The sequence below is a fragment of the Cupressus sempervirens genome, chromosome 8 (assembly GCF_028749045.1).
Source record: "Cupressus sempervirens isolate cs-2001-9-10 chromosome 8, ASM2874904v1, whole genome shotgun sequence".
NCBI lineage: Eukaryota > Viridiplantae > Streptophyta > Pinopsida > Cupressales > Cupressaceae > Cupressus > Cupressus sempervirens.
Genome location: NC_143125.1, coordinates 676,311,789 through 676,336,007, shown reverse-complemented (window position 1 = coordinate 676,336,007; position 24,219 = coordinate 676,311,789).

Genomic DNA, 24,219 nt, shown 5'->3' with positions numbered 1-24,219 from the left:
AATTGTGAACCAATTGAGAGTTATCGTTCTCAATGGCCAACTGTGACAATTGCGAAAACCCTAGGTTCCACAATGCACCTGTGATTGAATCACAATCTGAAAAATCAAAGAGAGATAATCAACTGCCTTATTCGAATGGAGCCTCGAAGTGCCTATTTATTCTTTTCCCTCCATCCTCTTCAGAGACTTCTAGAACATTTTTGATCTTATCCCTCAAGTGACTTTATTAAATATTTTCCAAGTCACTTTATTAAATACAAGGTTATCTTTTAATATTTATTTATTTAAATAAAATAATTAATTAGTCATCCTTGGACAACCAGATTAATTAAATTAATTAAATCGAACTGTCACCAAAAATTTGGGGACATGACAGTCTGCCCTTCCTGAAATTGCTTGTCCCCAACCAATGGCTGAACCATGAACCAATCAGTATGCCTGGGTCCCAAATATAAATCTGTGTATCATCCCGATCCTCATCATACTCCTGCGGAGAAATCATCAATACCAGTATCTGAGAAACTGTACTCAACATCCAAACAACTGACAACTCTGATGAAATCGTCTGAAAACCAACTGTAGATGTCAGTAGAAGAAACCATTCTGCGGAACTCAAGCCAACTGAAACATCAACTCTATCAAAACTCAAGCCCCCGTCAGAATGACACTTGCACCCAACTGCTCTGTAGATATGACAACAGCTATAGGTACCTGAATTACTGCCATCAAATTCAATCTCTGAAAAACTGCTCCGAGCGTGTCGATGCTGCAGGCTGAGTAACTTGCTACTACCAATTTTATTTTCAAAAGATGGTGCCAATCTATCCCCTAATGGATGGTAAGAAATTGGAGCCAATCTACATCTACGTGAAATAAAATCTTCTATCTTTGTGTCAAAAGAAAAATGATGAGCGTACCCTACCGTATAATGTTGGTAAGAACCTCCAAATTCTGCTGCTAGCTCATCATCACTGAACTGGTAATCAACATATGGCTCCAATCTCTGACTCCGAGTGACTGTAGGATGGATAGGATCCCGTGCATTCTGCTCAACAAACCCCTCCTCGAGATCCTTGTGAGGTAGCATAGTAGCAAGGACCCCTATAATCTTCTCAACCAATCTGCAAATAACACTAGTATCATGGATGAGAACACCTTCTGTCACTTCATGCGAGTCCAAATGAACACATGCACTATCCATCAAATACACCATGAACGGTTCAGTGCAGTAAAAATTATATGAGGAAACATCAATATACTTCCCTGCACACCACAACTGATCCTCCTGTGAAGGTGGCATACCCAACTATACCACACTATCATTTATCAGAGAAGAATCAATCTGGAGAGTTGACTCTACTAGTATCCCAAACTCATTAGGACCAACTTCTTCCAAACCCTGAACATGTGTGTCAGTCTCAACAATAAGCTCCTCAAAAGAAACTGTAGGAGTGTACTTACCGTCATCTACCTCAATAGACAAATGAACTGGGTCTGGGGCTAGTTTTGACCGCAAATGCTCCAACTCCACGGTCACCTCCTTCAACTGAAACTCTGACTTCTGTAGATCTCGCTGTGTGTCCTCTAATGCCTCAGTAGTCACTATGAGCTCTTGGGAAAGCTCACTCACCTCCTCTTCACGATCCAAGAGTGCCTCATAGGCTGTACTTCCCCACTCAACCAAGTGATCACGGTCGGATACCAATCGTAAATAATCCTACTTTAAAATTTGAACAGCTTCACGCAAGGCATGAATCTCTGCCAAAGAAAAGTAACCACCGCTGGACTCATCTGTCATAGAAGAACCCCAACCAGTAACAGCCAACAACTGACGAGCAGTATCAAAATTCTCACAAGCAATAGTAATGTCTCGCTCACTAACTTTCAACTGGCTAACCACATGATGGCTCTGGCTAGACTGTCTTCTATAAACTCCCTCTGACACATTGCCTAAAGGAGTATCTTCAAAGATACTGGTCTCTGGATTATTATCATCCATATTTTTCGAATCAACTTCAAAACTCATATCAACATCCAGAGTGTCAAAATCTGTAGTCCTGCTGTCAAGCTCTTCTGTACCTAAAGAAACTGTCAAGGAAGCTGAATCTTCAAAACTGTTCACTTCATTCTCCCGGATGTCATCAAGGTCAAAACGATCCTGGGACTCATCTATACATGCTTCCAAATATGAAAAATCTTCAACACCCTTCAGCAAAAATGGTCGTCTACATATATGAACCAAACCTAACACCGGTGTATAAAAACTAATACCAACATCGGATGTTCTGCTGGCACAAGGAAAGACAACACCGTGTATTCTGCTAATCAAATCCATGATAGCACTCAAACAAACATTGCTACTATTAAGTGTTAAAGATCTCCAGTTAACTGAACCCCAAATGCCCCTGAAACATTCTTGAGTCCATATCCGTAAACAAGGAACAACTGGTAACTCAAGCAAACTCCTTACCTGAGTAATGTGACCAATACCAACTAACTTCACATACCTGTCTGCCATTTTCCTTGTATCCTGGATGTGAATGCAAGATGAACTCGTAACATTATCAGCTACCATATATGATCCCTCTTCTGTCAAAAACTGAGTGCAAGATGAACTTAAGCTCAGCTCCATGTCGTGCTTATGTCTCTCCCAATCCTGTAATGCCAAAGTTGCTCGAGTGTCCTGAAGTTCGCTAGAAAGCTTGACAACTTCCTCCTCCTTCCTCCTCAAGGCATCTGAATAATCTTTGGTAAGTCTTAGAAGATGATCACGGTTTGATAGAAGATGCAAATAGCTCAACTTTGTCATTCCCATTCCTTCACCAATTGCATGTAAGTCACAGCAAGAAGAATTCGCTTGAACTCCCTTATGTCTTCCTTGTAACTGAATCATCTGGATGTGCTCTTCTAACATCTCCCGCATCTTGTCATGATGAGATAAAGAAGCCACAATACTATCTTTGCTTACCTTCAGCTGGCTGGATAAATCATGTGAAGTACTGCCATTCTCATCCGCATGTGACGAAGCATCTAACTGAGCCTGGTACTCTCTCTTAGCAAAATCATAAATGCTCGATGTCTGCTCATTTTCACCAGGTATCTCATCACCATGCACAATGACATCTTCATCATCATCTGAACTCACTTTACTGTAATCACTGCTTGTCGGAACCAAACTACCTTGAGTATTTGAGACATCACCCTTGGAAAGCTCGTATTCAACTATCTCAACTTGAGTGTCAAGTTGACAGTTACTATCCATCAGAGTAATGTCCTTCACCGCTTCTTCCTATGACCGAACTGAAACCTTTGACTGGTTGCACACTTGTTTCTCAAACTCCTCATTAAGGTTCCTAGTAACATCTCTCATTGTATCAGTCAACGCTTTGTGAGAAGATGTGCCAAAATGAAATCCAGTTGATTTATTCACCTTAGCTGGGACGGACAGCCTGTCAAGCATACAATGGTGTTTAACCAACAGTTCAGACATGTTATGTTTGATTTTTCTGAGCTCATCCTGAATGCCTAAATAGTCCTCCTTTCCACAATTCTGACTCTGAATACTGTGTCTATTACCTGTTCGAGATTGTGTCCTTGGAGACTTTGTGTTGTACCTGTCCATCTTGTTTGAAGTTGAGTGCTAATTACTCATGTAAGTTAGTTCTCTTCCCACAAGATGGCAAGAAAAACCACTCTGATACCACTGTAATGACCCCTTACTATGATTTCCACTAAAACAATACTAAACTTTGGGAAGTTATCAAATATTTGCAAACACAAAAATGATGGTACCAAAACTCACCGGTTGGACTAATGGAACTAATTCAACAGGAAGAAGAATTTTTATTTAGAATAGACCTGAATAACCAACTCTCCTTGTTTCAATAACAATCCATCTTGGAATGAATGCTACAAATTAGTTTGGAAGATGTATTTCCTATTTTTCTAAAATAATTAGAAGAAGCATCAAAAGAACCTGAAACTCGAGCTATATCTGGAGCATTGTTAGCAACCAAATACAAGTGAATATGTCATCAGGTCATTGCATGCCTGCTCTGGAGAGATTTTTCCATTAGAGGCTACTGCAGCTATATTTGAAAATGTTCCACATGGATAATGCATGTTTTGAAACATAAAGAAGGCTCCATACAACCAAAGAGATCGGCTTGCCATTGTCCATAGAGATGGGAACCTCTTTCTGATATCAAATCACGTCCTGACGAATCCTGTCTGTATCAGAAATGCTAAATGCGTGTGCAGTGTTTAGACTTCGGATTTAAATGCTGGACTAGAGCGATTGAGGACTATGAGTTTCTGCAACCCGCGCTTGGATGTTCATGGGGATTGGGTTTCTAGGTGCGTCGAAATAGGGCTTGGAGTAGCTGCGCGGCAAATAACCCACGCTCAGCCTGAAATTCACATGCTAAATTGCTGAACCTGATAGCTTGAATTTGCGTTTGTTGCTGGTCTAGAGACGCAAGGGCAAAATGGAAGTCGTTATGTAATATTTTGGGATATCTCCGTCCTCTGCAGTGTTGTTGATGGAAATCGGGAGTCCTTAATAATCTGAAGCCGTTAAAATCTGGCCACGCTAAACCCTTCAATCTGAATCCCTGAGCTGATGCAGTCCATGAATCATATAAATATATATACTTCAAACTGTTCCTTCAATTTCCACAAATGATTTCGATTCTGGGTCTCTGCGGCTTATTAATTGGCTTGGGATTTGTTTGTCTTCACAACCTGCTAGTGTCGTTTCCTTTGTTCACAAACTGCCGCTGCTTGGCTGGAATTCGGGAGTTGTTCCTAAATTAATTTAATGCAACTCTGCTTCCGTCTTCACTATAAAATGATCTTGGCAATTTTCCTTCGCTCGTCTTCAAAAAGGATCTCCAATATTTCCGAATTAACAAGTGGGATTGTGAGATTGTGAATATTCGTGATAGCCTTCGGTTCTAGACTTTGACTTGAATAATTTACGGGATACTGGCTGATAAGATATTTTGGAAATTTGATTTCCTTCCTCTGATCTGTTCACGCAGCAACTTCTATAGAGTGCGCTGAAAAAAATGTTCCTTAGCTGTCGAACTCCTTCTTAAACTCTTTCCTGATACCAAACTCCTCAATTCTACTCTTGACCTGATAATCTGAATCAAATCCTTCAGAGGATAGTGATGCAAGAACCAAAAAAACTGGCCTAAAGCCACAAATGATCGCTCCGATGAAATGACTGAGTGTCACCTCCAATCTGCAATAATTCGGATGATATTTCACACCCTCAAAATTGTGAACCAATTGAGAGTTATCGTTCTCAATGGCCAACTGTGACAATTGCGAAAACCCTAGGTTCCACAATGCACCTGTGATTGAATCACAATCTGAAAAATCAAAGAGAGATAATCAACTGCCTTATTCGAATGGAGCCCTGGGGTGCCTATTTATTCTTTTCCCTCCATCCTCTTCAGAGACTTCTAGAACATTTTTGATCTTATCCCTCAAGTGACTTTATTAAATATTTTCCAAGTCACTTTATTAAATACAAGGTTATCTTTTAATATTTATTTATTTAATTAAAATAATTAATTAGTCGTCCTTGGACAACCAAATTAATTAAATTAATTAAATCGAACTGTCACCAAAAATTTGGGGACATGACAGAATCACTTGAAATTTTCTTTAAGGTTTTACATTTTAAATATTAGGAGGACTACAATTTGTTCAATTTATCATGTATTGCATATGCATTCTCTTATAAGAGAGTTTCAAATATTCACACAATCTTCCAACAATGATCTCAAGTATTAAGTCCTTATAAGAGTGTTTCAAGGTTGGGAACCAATTCAACATCCTTTGCATGGTTTAGAGGTAATGTAATTGTGGTGGAGCCTTCTACAAGGGAATGATCCTCATGATTATAACATTTACACAAAAGTAAAATTTGCTTCTTCAACTCATTACACTCAACTCTTCATTGAAGTTATTCTTCCAACTATGAGAATAGCTACTACAAATTTGTATGAGCCAAGGGACCCTAAACCTATGCTACATTTTCTTGAGATATGGGATAAATTACTACTAGCTTTAGTTCTTCATAATATTCTGGATTATATAGTGATGCCCAAATTAATAGAAAAAGTAGATACTTTGGATCATCACAAGGAGAGTGTTCCTATACATGCATGGTTACATCCTCAGCTTCCATTGTTGGATTATCTTATGGAGACTTTATATCCAACCATTGGTTATAAATTGGCTAATGTGCTTCATGCCTAGCATGAAAGTGATGGATCTTCATATGCACTTTTATCACCTTGTAAAACTATATTCGATCCAACTAGCTAGGAATAGATGATTGTTTATTTTATTGTACATAATTTGATAATAGTACTATAGGAATTTGTAATCAACCCATCTAATAAAAAACTAGATCCATTTAACTAGGTTATGACTAGTTTCCTTCTAAAAATATCTACTATGATATAATTTTCTAAAATTTCTTGCAAACTCTACCCATTTCTCCTAATTTGCATTATTTTTGTGCAGGATCTTGAGGTAAGTCACTTAGCATGGGTTGAGTGGGTTTTATTGTTTTATTTTTTGGATTCTAGAATATGTATGCAGCTAGATGATTTTTTCTATTATGCTAAGATGTAACAAGAACCTTAAAAAATATCTCTAATATATAAATGTTTAGAAGGAAAAATAAATAGATACCAATTTAGAAGGAAGATAAAATAACATTTGCATAGCCCTTGAAGCAAATTGTAGAGCATGGGTACAAAAAAAATGTAGAGTAGGGGCATGATACAACAATGAAATCATAGAGAGAGGGCATGAGATGACAACAAAATCATAGAGCAAGGGAATAAAGATCACAAGGGCACAACTACAAAATTGTAGAGCAAGGATAAATTAAATTTTTTTAGAGATCACAATGGCACAATAGTGCTCATATCTCTCCACCCTCTTTCATGTGTAGCTCTCCATAATCAAAATAAATGGGGAATGATTTATGGTGTATTTTCTTTCTTTTTCTAACTCACGTGGGCATCACAATTATGATGCCAATGTCAGTATTGTGATAGCATTAGGGATAATTGCAAAAAAAAATATGAAAATCACCACAAATTACACCACCATCATAAATTAACATTGCAATTTGACCCTAAATGTTTTAGTGTATAGTCATATGGATATACAATATAATCTAAATCAGCTAGACCATTTTATGTATTATGTAGAAATCATTGATTCAATACATACCACACATTTGGAGATCTTTTTAGAGTGGGAATGGAAAGGTTGAGCATGATGGTGTAGGAGCTTGTATCAAATATGATTTAAGAAAGTATCAAATGGACTATAAAGGGTATGAAATTAATAATTCCCATGATTTGGTTGAGTGGTGCAAATTTATGGCACTAATAAATACAAATAACATCTCATCACAAGTAGATCGAGTCATACAATTCAGAGTGTTTTGAGAGGTATAAGTTATAGATGTAAGACATATGTTAAACATTAATTTGAATATACAAATTGAATTAAATTTTTATTTGATATGTTAGGTGATAACTAATTTATACGTGTTTGAACCATTTTATATATTTATGTGTGGACCTTACATTCATGTGTCGACAAAAGATCAATGCATGCATGCAAGAGGGTAGAAGACATGATATTTATTTTAATATATGAATATAGATAGTAGTGTGTGGTCATTCAAAACTAGAGCATACTCATTTTTTTTCCTAATTGCATTGATCAAAATAATAGTGGTTGTATGTCGTGTCCCCTTTTCAAATAATTAAAAATAATAATCTTTGCTAAGGCAGGCAGGCCCAAAAAGGTGAAGTTTCAGCAAAAGGGGATAATCTTTAGAAGTGAATGGACTAATAAATAAATTTTTTTATTAAAATATATTTTATTAACCCCTCTTGGACGTGAGTTAGGGTTATGCCCTCTTTTAAGGGGTTTGGAGGCATTTTGGGCTCATTCCAGAACTTGATTTTTGCTCATTTCTTTGTTATTCTTCAGAGGCTGCCAAACCTGTGGAGAAGGAGACCCAAGAACGGGAGTTTGTAGGTTTCCAGGGAGACTCAAGAATGGGATTTTGTAGGTTTCTAGGAAGGCTAAAAATGGGAGTTTGAAGCCATTCCATGTGCATGCTCATACAGAGTTTGCCTTTGTGCTGAACAGTGTAGATTTGTGAGTTTTCGGGTGTGTTTTTTTGTATGAGTTTGGTGTTTTCAGTTGAGTATTTCATATCAGTTTGGGTTGCTGCTGTATTTCAGACTTTAAGATGTTAAAATAGAGCTGAATATATGTATTGGGACATGATTAAACTTTTGAGATAGATTATTAGTGTTTTTGTGGTATTTTCGAGCATTTTTGTGTTAATTTCAGGAGCCCGATGAGCATAGTTTTTGTCCTACATTTGTGAGCTGCTGTGTAAAGGCTATACAGATCTGGAAATGTCATTTTGTAGGCCATTATGCTGCTGAAATTTATGTAAAAATGTCCATTTTCATATTTATTAATAATTTGTGAAGTTGTGAAGTTTTTTGGCACTATTTCGGACATTACCCGATTTGGGTTTATTTGAGAAATTGGTGGATCTTTGTAATATTGGTTGTTTGGTTTTAAAAATCTGATTTGAGAATTGAAATATCATGTAAAATCAGAAAAGGGACATTTCATTGTACTAAACAAGAATATGGATATGTGGGTGAATGGAATTTGGTGCCACTAGATGTTATTAGTGCAAATGAGTCCAAGGATGACAACTATGATAATATTCCATTGATTTCTAGTGATTATAACCATATTTTAGGATTGATCAAAGTTGGTATGTATGCATATACCTATTTTTTTCATAATTTTGATTAATGTATCATTTATACTCATGTACATGGAATTTATACATATAATTTGTGTAGGCAATATTTTTACAATCATGGCCAAATCTAAAAATGTCGAAGATGTTATGTATTATTTATTGTGTTGCACAATGGAAAGAGAGAAGATAACAAAGAATGAACTACATAATGGAATGATGTTTCCCACATGCTAGTATAGTTAAATGTATACATCTATATTTTCTATGAGTTTCTTGATTTATTTGATTGATGTGCATGAATATGTATACATGTATTAAATAAGTAATCAATCTATAATGTTTTTTAAATGTGTATGTAGGTTCTACTATTATATAAGGAACATATTTGAAGCAAGGAAGAGTATTTAAAAATGAGGTTAATTTCACTGATTATCAAACTAACAATAAGGTTTAACAATATAGTAACCATGCGTAATACCCCATAATTGGCTCATTGCCATCTCAACCAATTCTGGTCTATTTCTGATCAATCCTAAAGTCCTATTCCATTAGGCAAATTCTTATTCGGCTACTCGCTACTTGACTTAATTGTCAGATGCAGAAAATCCTAATCTACATTCATCATGCTTATTATTCAATTCCTATAGTATTTACTCATATTAGTCACATTAAACCTATTGATTAATATTTAATTTAATTACTAAGTATTTATACTTTAAATAAATTAAATTATATCTTAAGGCTAATGTACTATGGAATTAAATTTATTTAATTTAATAAATGTGCCTATTTTAATTATTTAAAAAAAATTATTTAATTAAATCGAGTACTTCTAATTAATTAAACAAAATTATTTAATTAAATGGGAAGCCATTCCTAATTAATTAAATGAAGTTATTTAATTAAATAAGAACAGTGTCTCTAATTAATTAAAGGATAATTTAATTAAATAGAAAAGGTAATTATGAGAGTATATCTCATTTTATTAAATTAAATATCTCAACAAAATCTCTCTTCAGTTCAAAAACGGAAATTTTTAGTTCACTATTGATAAAAAAGGAATTAAATTAGTTAACTCCTTATTTTACTCAAATTAAATCAGTTAACTCCCTTTAATTTGGGAATCTTCCTTTATGACTGAACTTCACCTTTAATCCTAACCATCGATGGAAATCCATCTCAACCGTTGATGGAATCCAAGAAAGTCTATTTAAGAGACCCTCATCTCTTCATTTTGAAAGAGGATGAATTAGAATTTGCATTGAATTGCTGTTGAAATTCATACTCACATTTTCTCACATTTTTCCATACATTTTGCATCCTTAGCTTAATATGCATAGGTTAATCTAGTTTTGTTTCAATTGTTCCTAGATTAGAATGCATTTCTCATTCTAGATTAATTCGCACAATCATATAGATTAATTTCATTTCTTAAATCCTTCATTCTTAGAGGGTCTGGTTGCTTAAACACCTCAAATCTAAGGATATCTAACAAGCAATTCCTTTTAGATAGAAGGCAATAGGTTGCCTTGTTGGTTGATTTTTGGATGAACAATCCAATGTTCATTCCGGGATGAATCTGCAAATAAAGACCATGTTGAAGTGTGTCTGTGTTAGCAGACACCACATTAAGTACCTATTGCTTGGGGCATCTAGTTCCCATCTTATGTCCTTATCACTCAGGGCACCTTGTTCCCTTCTATCTGGCATCTTTGCCATCTATCTTATCTTTTCATCAATTGATCAAACTTATAACAACTCTTCTCAAAGTTTTATGGATAGGTATTAGGACAGTCTAAACCCCAACTCCTAAGGATCAGGCCTCATTCTGGGGATGATTCTACGACTCATGATTGGACCTTGTTATCTTTTATCAATTTTAGGTATTTAGGTGTTCTATTTGGATCCTTGAAGGTTAAGCTCTGTTCTAGAGATAATCTTCTAAATGCTATCAATTTTAGGTATCTAGGTGTTCTATATGGATCCTTGAAGTTTAACCTCCATTCTGGAGATAATCTTCTAAGTGCTATCAATTTTAGGTAACTAGGTGTTCTGTCTGGATCCTTAAAGATTAAACTCCATTCTAGAGATGGTCTTTTAAATGCTACCAATATTAGGTATCTAAGTGATCTACTTGGATTCCTTGGGATTAAGCTTTGTTCTAGAGATAGTCCATAAAAGCTTATCAATTGGTCTCTCTGTCATCATCTTCGGAACCAATCTCTTTTTTTTTTATCTGCACATCATACTTTCTAATTTTCTTTGAATTGAACGTCCTGCTTGCACAATCATTCAAAGAGGGGCAAAAGGTAATACCCCAAAATTGGCTCATTGCAATCTCAACCAATTCTGGTCTATTTCTAATCAATCCTAAAGTCCTATTCCATTAGGCAAATTATTATTCAGCTACTCACTACTTGACTTAATTGTCAGATGCAGAAAACCCTAATCTGCGTTCATCATGCTTATTATTTAATTCCTATAGTATTTACTCATATTAGTCACATTAAACCTATTGATTAATATTTAATTTAATTACTAAGTATTTATACTTTAAATAAATTAAATTATATCTTAAGGATAATGTACTATGGAATTAAATTTATTTAATTTAATAAATGTGCCTATTTTAATTAATTAAATGGAGTACTTACTTCTAATTAATTAAACAAAGTTATTTAATTAAATGGGAAGCCATTCCTGATTAATTAAATGAAGTTATTTAATTAAATAAGAAAAGTGTCTCTAATTAATTAAAGGATAATTTAATTAAATAGAAAAGGTAATTATGAGAGTATATCTCATTTTATTAAATTAAATATCTCAACAAAATCTCTCTTCAGTTCAAAAAGGGAAAATTTCAGTTCACTATTGATCAAAAAGGAATTAAATCAGTTAACTCCTTATTTTATTCAAATTAAATTAGTTAACTCCCTTCAATTTGGGAGTCTTCCTTTATGACTGATCTTCACTTTTAATCTTAATCATTGATTGAAATCGATCTCAACCGTTGATGGATTCCAGGAAAGTATATTTAAGAGACCCTCATCTCTTCATTTTGAAGGAGGATGAATTAGAATTTGCATTGAATTGTTGTTGAAATTCATACTCACATTTTCTCACATTTTTGCATACATTTTGCATCCTTAGCTTAATTTCATTTAGCTTAATATGCATAGGTTAATCTAGTTTTGTTTCAATTATTCCTAGATTAGAATGCATTTCTCATTCTAGATTAATCTGCACAATCATATGGATTAATTTCATTTCTTAAATCCTTCGTTATTAGAGGGTATGGTTGCTTAAACACCTCAAATCTAAGGATATCTAACAAGTAATTCCCTTTAGATAGAAGGCAATAGGTCACCTTGTCGGTTGATTTTTGGATGAACAATACAATGTTCATTCTAGGATGAATCCACAAATAAAGATCGTGTTGAAGTGTGTGTGTTAGCAGAGGCCGCATTAAATACCTATTGCTTGGGGCATCTACTTCCCATCTTATGTCCTTATCACTTAGGGCATCTTGTTCCCTTCTATCTGGCATCTTTTCCATCTATCTTATCTTTTCATCAATTGATCAACCTTATAACAACTCTTCTTAGAGTTTTATGGATAGGTGTTGGGACAGTCTAAACCCCAACTCCTGAGGATCAAGCCTCATTCTGGGGATGATTCTATGACTCATGATTGGACCTTGTTATCTTTTATCAATTTTAGGTATCTAGGTGTTCTATCTAGATCCTTCAAGGTTAAGCTTCATTCTAGAGATAATCTTCTAAATGCTATCAATTTCAGGTATCTAGGTGTTGTATCTGGATCCTTGAAGGTTAAGCTCCATTCTAGAGATAATCTTCTAAATGCTATCAATTTTAGGTAACTAGGTTTTCTCTCTGGATCCTTAAAGATTAAACTCTATTCTGGAGATGGTCTTTTAAATGCTACCAATCTTAGGTATCTAAGTGCTCTACTTGGATTCCTTAGGATTAAGCTCTATTCTAGAGATAGTCCTTAAAAGCTTATCATTTGGTGTCTGTGTCATCATCTTCGGAACCAATCTCTTTTTTTTTGATCTGCGCATCATACTTTCTAATTTTCTTTGAATTGAATGTGTTGTTTGCACATTCATTCAAAGAGGGGCAAAATGTAATACCCCAAAATTGGCTCATTGCCATCTCAACCAATTTTGGTCTATTTCTGATCAATCCTAAAGTCCTATTCCATTAGGCAAATTCTTGTTCGGCTACTCACTACATGACTTAATTGTCAGATGCAGAAAACCCTAATTTGCATTCATCACGTTTATTATTTAATTCCTATAGTATTTACTCATATTAGTCACATTAAACCTATTGATTAATATTTAATTTAATTTTTAAGTATTTATACTTTAATTAAATTAAATTATATCTTAAGGCTAATGTACTATGGAACTAAATTTATTTAATTTAATAAATGTGCCTATTTTAATTAATTAAATAAAATTATTTAATTAAATGGAGTACTTACTTCTAATTAATTAAACAAAGTTATTTAATTTTTTGGCAAAAAGAGGGGTAAAAATTTATTAAGACAAAAAGGAATACAACAAGGAGAGCTCAACAAGGAGCTCAATCCTGAGCAACAAGATCATCAAATTCTTGCACCATCTCAAAGGACAGTTGCCCCCTATCCCTAATATTCCAACCTGGATCATGACTAGAAGCCCATTTGGCTAAACAATCAGCAGGTCTATTCCATTCTCGCGGAATATACTTGAACCTAATGAACTGAAAAGAGGAAGAGAAGAAAAGAATCTGCTTAACAACAGTGGCCAGCTGCCAACTAACATCCTCAAGCTCTTGCGAAGAAAGCATGTTCACCACCACCTGGGAATCAGACTAACAAATAATCTTACTCCATCCCCACAAGCAACACTGTTCCACAACATATAAAATAGCCTTAGCTTCCATGAGATTGTTAGTATAATCACCCTTATGAATTGAGAAGAAAAATTTAACATTCCTAGAACTACAACGAGCCACTCCGCCAATACCAGCCAGACCAGGATTCCCATGAGAAGAACCATCAGTGTTAATTTTTAGAACTCTACAGGGAGGAGGAGTCCAGTGCCCATCCCGGTTAACCCAACCCTTCCTTTGATGGTGAAGCTGCCTGGACATAGAAGGAAACCTATGAGCCGCAACCCCATCCTGCAGATGAAAATTGAGGCGATTAGAGATAGCAAGATCAACCGGATCCATACCCCCATCAAGCTCACACTTCACAAGAATAGTTTCCTGGAGAGAATGTGATATTTTCCACCGAAGATGCAAAACACCAAGCCAAACATCTTGGAATATGCGATGATTCCTCTCCAATCAGTATGCCAAAGCATGAAAGATGGGCCAGCAATCCAAGTAACATGGAGAGAAGAAGACTTGGAGGGAGCACTACCCAAGCGAGCCCAGAACTCAAGCAAAGAGGAAGCATGCCGAAAAGAGCAACCCCAAGCGCTCCACCAAAGGTGCCATATCTGAGTAGAATAGGAGCAATGGAAGAACAGATGGGAGACAGACTCCTTTCCATTACCACACAAAACACAATAAGAGGGGCCCTGAAATCCACGTTTACAAAGATTATCCCAGGTAAGACAACGGTTGTGAGCCACTAGCCACATGAAAAAATTGCACTTGGACCAAGAAACTTTATTCCAGACTTGCTTCCACCAAGGGACCTCAGCATCCCCAAATAATTGTCTAGTTATCTCCTGATACCTAGTAGAGACATGATATTTACCAGACAAGGAACCACCCCAAGCCAATACATCTGGACCAAGCAAAGAGGAACACTCTCTAGAGGCCAGAATTTGAGAAAGCTCTTGACGATCCATGTCTGTACCTCCAAGAGGCCAATCAGAGGAATGCTTCCATCTATAACCAACAACAAGTCCCAATTGATAAGGAGTCTTGTAATGAGCGACTTTATCCCATCCAATAGCAAGAAAAGAGTCACAAAGAGGCTGAAGATGAGGGTATATGGATAAAATGGAAGGGAATCCATCCCAAGCATGAGACCAAAACAAAGCCTGAGAACCTCCTTTACATATCCAGAATAGACCCCTCTTCACCAACATCGCACCTGTCTTCAAAGTATGCCAAACCATTGAGCCACGACCTTCAAGAGGAAGTGCAAAAATAGAGCAAGGATTAGCACCATGAAAATATTTATGAGTGATAATATGAGCCCAAAGTTGATGCTGTCTAGAGCACCATCGCCAATAAAGTTTAGCAGCCAAAGCTTGTCTATGCAGTAGAGAAGAATGAAGACCAAGACCACCCTCCTTTTTAGGCCTACAAACAGTTGCCCAATTAACCAAGCTCCATTTAGTACTACGCAAATAACCACTCCAAAAGAATTGTTGAGAAAGAGCATCAAACTCCTTGAGAAAGTAAATAGGTGCAGCATGAACCATGCTTCTATAAGTAGGAAGAGCTTGGATAACAGCTTGAAGAAGAGTAACCCGAGCAGCAGTAGAAAGCCATCTATGAGTCCAATGATTTACCTTATCCTGAAGCTTGGTAATCAAATTTTGCCAGAAGAGATGTGGCTGCCTAGAAATAGCAATAAGAATGCCAAGATAAGTCAAAGGAAGTGAACCTATCTGAAATCGTAGGATACCAACAATCTTGTGCTGAATAGAATAAGGAGTGTTAAAAAAGTAAATGAAAGATTTGTACTCATTAACTTTTTGGCCTGAAGCTGCCAAATAAACATCCAAAGCATGTCGAAAGGCTTCAGCTTCCTTGATCCTAGCAAGACCGGCAAGAGCAGAATCATCAAAAAATTGAAGATGGGAAAGAGAAGGTAAGCCATTACCCCACCGCCAGCCTTGAATAGAATTCTGGGATACCTGATGCTTAATGAATCTGCCCAAGCCTTCAGCCATGATGATGAATAGATATGGGGAGAGAGGGTCACCCTAGCGGAGGCCTCTAGAAGCACCAAATAGTTGCAAAGGTTGACCATTAATAAGAATAGAAAAAGAGGCAGAAGTAACGCAACTCATAATCCAACTCACATAGTCAGAGCTAAATCCAAAAGAAAGAAGAATACTCCTTAGGAAGCTCCATTTAACTCTATCGTAGGCCTTAGCCATATCTAGCTTAACAAGCATGGCTCTCTCCCTTGAAGTAGCCATAGAGTGAATAGCCTCAGTGGCAATAACCACCCCATCCAAAATTTGTCTTCCAGCAACAAAACCACCTTGTTCTTCTGAGATAATAATGGGAAGCCACCTTTTCAGTCTCTTAGCAATCAACTTAGTAATAACTTTGTAGACCACATTATATAAGGCAATTGGTCTAAAAATCTCCAATTGATTAGCACCCTCTCTCTTAGGAATAAGAGTCAAGAATGTAGAGTTCAAAGCTTGAAGCATCTTCTTGCTAGCATAGGATTCTTTAACCACCTCCAAAAAATCATGATTAATGATGTCCCAAAATTCCTAAAAGAATTCAACTAGAAAACCATCAGGACCAGGAGCCTTCCCCTTAGGCATGCCAAAGACCACCGCCTCCAGCTCTTCCAAAGAGATAGGACGCATGAGATAATCATTCATTTCCTGAGTGATAAGGGAAGGAATACAAGACAAAATAATATTTTCTTCATTATCAGCAGGAGGAGAGTCCTCAGAGCAGAGGGTAGAGAAGTACGAAATAGCCTCCTAGAACAAAGTTGGCAAGGAATTCAGTTGGATACCTTGAGAATTAACCAAAGAAGAGATAGTGCTCTGATTCCGGCGAGATTGCACTGTTTTATGGAAAAAGGCAGTGTTTCGATCACCTTCCTAGAGCGAATCAACTCTAGCCTTTTGCTTCCAAAAAATTTCCTCTCGAAGTTCCCATTCTTCTAGAGCTCTAGAAGCAAGGGATTTAGCCTGGCCAAGATCCTCCAAGAAACCTCGATCTCTAATCTACCTTGTGATGACATCAAGATTTTCTTGAGCAAGCCTCCTCATAAAGTGAAGATTCCCAAAGCATTCCCTATTCCATATCTTGAGCTGCCTTTTAACATATTGAAGCCTTTTAGAAAATGAGGACATTGCAGTACCATATGCAGGGGCACCATCTTTCCACCAACAAAAAACAAAATCATGAAGAGAGGAGTCATGAAGCCACATCAACTGGAACTTAAAAGGAGGATGCTTCAGAACATAAGCCCCTATAGTGGAAAATTTGATTGGCCAATGATCTGAACCCCTCCAATCAAGGATTTTTGAAGAGATAGTAAGGGTGCCACTAAGCCAAAAGCAAGAAACAAGAAATCTATCCAGGTGTTCTAAGATAGCAGCAACACCAGTCCTGTGATTATTCTAGGTATAGAGGCCATTAAAAGGCTTAACATCGAAGAGATGCAAAAGAGATATGTGTTGCCAAAGAAGAGCAGAAGAAGGCCCCAATCTAGCCAAACCACCATGCTTCTCTTCCAGACTTAAAACTGAATTGAAGTCCCCTGCTAACAGCCAAGGATGATAAGGATGACAATTTCTAACATATTGAATATGTTCCCAAAGTTCCTCCTTTCCCACAAGATCAACAGGTGCATACACATTAGTAACCATGATTACCTCTCCTGAGTCTAGAGTAGAAGCTACCATAGAGAGAGCTGAGCGAGAAGACATCCATCCAAGAGGAGAAATTTTTTGAGGATCCCAAAATATAGCTAAACCACCAGCACTGCCTATTGCCCCAACACACTGGCATTGACCATGAGACCAAATACTAGAGGCATGTTGGACCATAGACTCCACAAAGAGCTTAGTCTCTTGGATACAAAAAACATCAGGACTATGATCAACCACCAAGTTATGAATAGCCTTTTGTCTAGGGATGCTATTCAACCCCCTTACATTCCATGAGAGAATAATCATCATTGGGTAGATTTGGGAAAATGAGAATCCAAAGGTTTCACTGAACCAGACTCAATCAATATATCTCCTGTGAGTTTAATCTTCTCTTGGTCTGATTTGCACCCACTCCTTAGAGGGGGAGAAGAAGAAGCCCGCTTAAAGGGTCGAGGTAGCAACCCCAAGGGGAGAGGAGATCCCTTGCCCTTACCTGATGGTAGCACATCCTTAACCAAGTTAGCCAAAACAACATCATCATCTTCCAACACCACAGGAGTCACCAGAGCCACTATCACAGGAGCTACAGGAACCTCACAATTCTGATATACTACAACTTGAGATGCCCCACAAGCATCATTAGGAATAGATCTCTCATCTGGGCAAGCTAGATCAGAAGAGATAGGAGGAGGAATACCCTCCTCTAGAACCATACTATCCAGCACCTCAAAATGGTTAAAACCTGAATCAGATAATCTTTCTTTCAAAGGCCTCTTTTGACCACGTCCCTTAGCTCGAGGACGAACAGGGGTAAATCCATCCTTATCCTACATTGAAGCCTTACCCTTACCTATAGTATCTTGTGGATTCATCCCTTTGGTAGTATTAACCATTTGAGATTGTCCATTCCCTATAGTATCTGCCAAAGCACCAGTATTTCCAGCTGTAGACCGATCCACTCCTTTGAAACTCGAGTTACGGGGGCACTGCCACAGTAAATGACCATACTCATGACAAATCTAGCAATGGAAAGGGAGGGATTCATAATCTAACTACTGCACCCAAGAATAATCCCCCAGACAAATTTCCAAAGAATCTGGTAATGGGTTATTCAAATTAATTTCAACACAAATTCTAGCAAAAGAAATAACCTTTTTATCGAGGGTTTGATGTGTGATCGCAACTGGCTTCCCCAACAAAGCAGCAATTTGTCGAAGGATGTCTTCACGCCAAAATTCCAAGGGAAGACGAGGCAAGTGAACCCAAACTGGCACTGTTGAAGGGAGATCCTTAGCAGAATTAAAACCTGAATGCCAAGGTTTGACAAATAACCCCACATTGTTGTAGAAATAAGGGCCTCCTTCAAAAACATGATCACGATCAGACATGCAAGAGAATACAAAAAAAAAATAACTATTCCTTGCCAACATAATCTCCATATCGTCTTCCACCTGCCAAGAGCGGCGGATCCATGCCTCAAGAGCGGATAGGGAAATCCGGATTCTAAGAAATTTGCATATCAAAGCATGCTTGGTCCAATAATCAATGTCCTCCATTACAATCGTTGGAGGAATAACCAGAACAGGGCGATCATGGCTACGCGGAAGACAACCATTAACTTTTTTCAGCTTGGAGCTCTCCCCTGAATAAAATGATTCAGATCGCATTGCATGCATAGTTGGAGAAGAACCATCTGTTCTCACCAATGGAGAAGAAAACAAAGTTATTTAATTAAATAGGAAGTGATTCCTAATTAATTAAATGAAGTTATTTAATTAAATAAGAAAAGTGTCTCTAATTAATTAAAGGATAATTTAATTAAATAGAAAAGGTAATTATGAGAGTATATCTCATTTTATTAAATTAAATATCTCAACAAAATCTCTCTTCGGTACAAAAAGGGAAATTTCCAGTTCACTATTGATCAAAAAGGAATTAAATTAGTTAACTCCCTTCAATTTTGGAATCTTCCTTTATGACTGAACTTCAGCTTTAATCTGACCATTTATTGAAATCAATCTCAACCATTGATGGATTCTAGGAAAGTCTATTTAAGAGACCCTCATCTCTTCATTTTGAAGGAGGATGAATTAGACTTTGCATTGAATTGTTGTTGAAATTCATACTTACATTTTCTCACATTTTTGCATACATTTTGCATCCTTAGCTTAATTTCATTTAGCTTAATATGCATAGGTTAATCTAGTTTTGTTTCAATTGTTCTTAGATTAGAATGCATTTCTCATTCTAGATTAATCCGCACAATCAAATAGATTAATTTCATTTCTTAAATCCTTCATTCTTAGAGGGTCTGGTTGCTTAAACACCTCAAATCTAAGGATATCTAACAAGCAATTCCCTTTAGATAGAAGGCATTAGGTCGCCTTGTCAGCTGATTTTCAGATGAACAATCCAATGTTCATTCTTGGATGAATCTACAAATAAAGGCCGTGTTGAAGTGTGTGTGTTAGCAGAGGCCGCATTAAATACCTATTGCTAGGGGCATCTGGTTCCCATCTTCTGTCCTTATCACTCAGGGCATCTTGTTCCCTTCTATTTGGCATCTTTTCCATCTATCTTATCTTTTCATCAATTGATCAACCTTATAACAGCTCTTCTCAGAGTTTTATTGATAGGTATTGGGACAATCTAAACACTGACTCCTGAGGATCAAGCCTCATTCTGGGGATGATTCTATGACTAATGATTGGACCTTGTTATATTTTATCAATTTTAGGTATTTATGTGTTCTATCTGGATCCTTGAAGGTTAAGCTCCGTTCTGGAGATAATCTTTGAAATGCTATCAATTTTAGGTATCTAGGTGTTCTATCTAGATCCTTGAAGGTTAAGCTCCGTTCTAGAGATAATCTTCTAAATGCTATCAATTTTAGGTATCTAGGTGTTTTTCCTAGATCCTTAAAGATTAAACTCCATTCTGGAGATGGTCTTTTAAATGCTACCAATCTTAGGTATCTAAGTGCTCTACTTGGATTCCTTGGGATTAAGCTCTGTTCTAGAGATAGTCCTTAAAAGCTTATCAATTGGTCTCTGTGTCATCCTCTTTGGAACCAATCTCTTTTTTTTTTATCTGCGCATCATACTTTTTGATTTTCTTTGAATTGAACATGTTGCTTGCGCATTCATTCAAAGAGGGGCAAAATGTAATACCCCAAAATTGGCTCATTGCCATCTCAACCAATTCTAGTCAATCCTAAATTCCTATTCCATTAGGCAAATTCTTATTCGGCTACTCGGTACTTGACTTAATTGTTAGATGCAGAAAATCCTAATCTACATTCATCATGCTTATTATTTAATTCCTATAGTATTTACTCATATTAGTCACATTAAACCTATTGATTAATATTTAATTTAATTTTTAAGTATTTGTTCTTTAATTAAATTAAATTATATCTTAAGGCTAATGTACTATGGAATTAAATTTATTTAATTTAATAAATGTGCCTATTTTAATTAATTAAATGAAATTATTTAATTAAATGGAGTACTTACTTCTAATTAATTAAACAAAGTTATTTAATTAAATGGGAAGCCATTCCTAATTAATTAAATGAAGTTATTTAATTAAATAAGAAAAGTGTCTCTAATTAATTATAGGATAATTTAATTAAATAGAAAAGGTAATTATGAGAGTATATCTCATTTTATTAAATTAAATATCTCAACAAAATCTCTCTTCAGTTCAAAAAGGGAAATTTCTAGTTTACTATTGATCAAAAAGGAATTAAATCAGTTAACTCCCTTTAATTTGGGAATCTTCTTTTATGACTAAACTTCACCTTTAATCTTGACCGTTGACTGAAATCAATCTCAACCATTGATGGATTCTAGAAAAGTCTATTTAAGAGACCCTCATCTCTTCATTTTGAAGGAGGATGAATTAGAATTTGCATTCAATTGCTATTGAAATTCATACTCACATATTGTTCACATTTTTGCATACATTTTGCATCGTTAGCTTAATGTGCATAGGTTAATCTAGTTTTGTTTCAATTGTTCCTAGATTAGAATGCATTTCTCATTCTAGATTTATTTGCACAATCATATAGATTAATTTCATTTCTTAAATCCTTCATTCTTAGAGGGTCTGGTTGCTTAAACACCTCAAATCTAAGGATATCTAACAAGCAATTCCCTTTAGATAGAAGGCATTAGGTCGCCTTGTCAGCTGATTTTCAGATGAACAATCCAATGTTCATTCTTGGATGAATCTACAAATAAAGGCCGTGTTGAAGTGTGTGTGTTAGCAGAGGCCGCATTAAATACCTATTGCTAGGGGCATTTGGTTCCCATCTTCTGTCCTTATCACTCAGGGCATCTTGTTCCCTTCTATTTGGCATCTTTGCCATCTATCTTATCTTTTCATCAATTGATCAACCTTATAACAGCTCTTCTCAGAGTTTTATTGATAGGTATTGGGACAATCTAAACACTGACTCCTGAGGATCAAGCCTCATTCTGGGGATGATTCTATGACTAATGATTGGACCTTGTTATATTTTATCAATTTTAGGCATTTATGTTTTCTATCTGGATCCTTGAAGGTTAAGCTCCATTCTGGAGATAATCTTTGAAATGCTATCAATTTTAGGTATCTAGGTGTTCTATCTAGATCCTTGAAGGTTAAGCTCCGTTCTAGAGATAATCTTCTAAATGCTATCAATTTTAGGTATCTAGGTGTTTTTCCTAGATCCTTAAAGATTAAACTCCATTCTGGAGATGGTCTTTTAAATGCTACCAATCTTAGGTATCTAAGTGCTCTACTTGGATTCCTTGGGATTAAGCTCTGTTCTAGAGATAGTCCTTAAAAGCTTATCAATTGGTCTCTGTGTCATCCTCTTTGGAACCAATCTCTTTTTTTTTTATCTGCGCATCATACTTTTTGATTTTCTTTGAATTGAACATGTTGCTTGCGCATTCATTCAAAGAGGGGCAAAATGTAATACCCCAAAATTGGCTCATTGCCATCTCAACCAATTCTAGTCAATCCTAAATTCCTATTCCATTAGGAAAATTCTTATTCGGCTACTCGGTACTTGACTTAATTGTTAGATGCAGAAAATCCTAATCTACATTCATCATGCTTATTATTTAATTCCTATAGTATTTACTCATATTAGTCACATTAAACCTATTGATTAATATTTAATTTAATTTTTAAGTATTTTTTCTTTAATTAAATTAAATTATATCTTAAGGCTAATGTACTATGGAATTAAATTTATTTAATTTAATAAATGTGCCTATTTTAATTAATTAAATGAAATTATTTAATTAAATGGAGTACTTACTTCTAATTAATTAAACAAAGTTATTTAATTAAATGGGAAGCCATTCCTAATTAATTAAATGAAGTTATTTAATTAAATAAGAAAAGTGTCTCTAATTAATTATAGGATAATTTAATTAAATAGAAAAGGTAATTATGAGAGTATATCTCATTTTATTAAATTAAATATCTCAACAAAATCTCTCTTGAGTTCAAAAAGGGAAATTTCTAGTTTACTATTGATCAAAAAGGAATTAAATCAGTTAACTCCCTTTAATTTGGGAATCTTCTTTTATGACTAAACTTCACCTTTAATCTTGACCGTTGACTGAAATCAATCTCAACCATTGATGGATTCTAGAAAAGTCTATTTAAGAGACCCTCATCTCTTCATTTTGAAGGAGGATGAATTAGAATTTGCATTGAATTGCTATTGAAATTCATACTCACATATTGTTCACATTTTTGCATACATTTTGCATCGTTAGCTTAATGTGCATAGGTTAATCTAGTTTTGTTTCAATTGTTCCTAGATTAGAATGCATTTCTCATTCTAGATTTATTTGCACAATCATATAGATTAATTTCATTTCTTAAATCCTTCATTCTTAGAGGGTCTGGTTGCTTAAACACCTCAAATCTGAGGATGTCTAACAAGAAATTCCCTTTAGATAGAAGGCAATGGGTCACCTTGCTGACTGATTTTTGGATGAACAATCCAATGTTCATTCTGAGATGAATCCAGAAATAAAGACTGTGTTGAAGTGTGTGTGTTAGCAGAGGCCGCATTTTCACATAACACCATGTAATTGCCACTGGTCTAAGTCTTCATCAAGTTAAAGTACCCAAAATACATAAGTGAAGGCTCGATATTGATGATCATGAGAGAATATTACATGTTATCCAACAATGAGCCAACTCTCTTGATATGAGATATAAATAACTTATACTATATAGGCAAGCATGTTTTTGTGAAATATGTTTGAAATTTTGTTGAACTATTTGAATTTTTACATTTGGTTAATTAATTCAAAATTTAGTTGAACTAATTAGGACATTTATCTTAAGGGGATGAGGTCCATTGCAATCAATTTTTCACTCTTTCATTTAACTTGTCATGTTCAAATTGTGATTTGTAACTAATTATTGAACTTTTACACCTGTATTAGAACTAATGTGAAATTTGGTTCAACTAATTGGGACAAGTATCTTGAGGGGAAGAAATTTGAAATTTTGTCTAAGGGGATGAAATTAGGACTTGTCTTAAGGAGATGATGTACATTGTAATCAAACTTATACTCTTTCATTTAACTTGTCAAGTTGAAATTGTGATTTCTATCTAATTAGTAAATTTTTACTCCTTTAATTAATTTGAAACTTCCTCAAACTAATAAAGGCACATGCCTTGAGGGAAAGAAATTAAAAAATTTATTTTAAGGGAGTGAAATTACGACTTATCTTAAGGGGATGACATACATTGTAA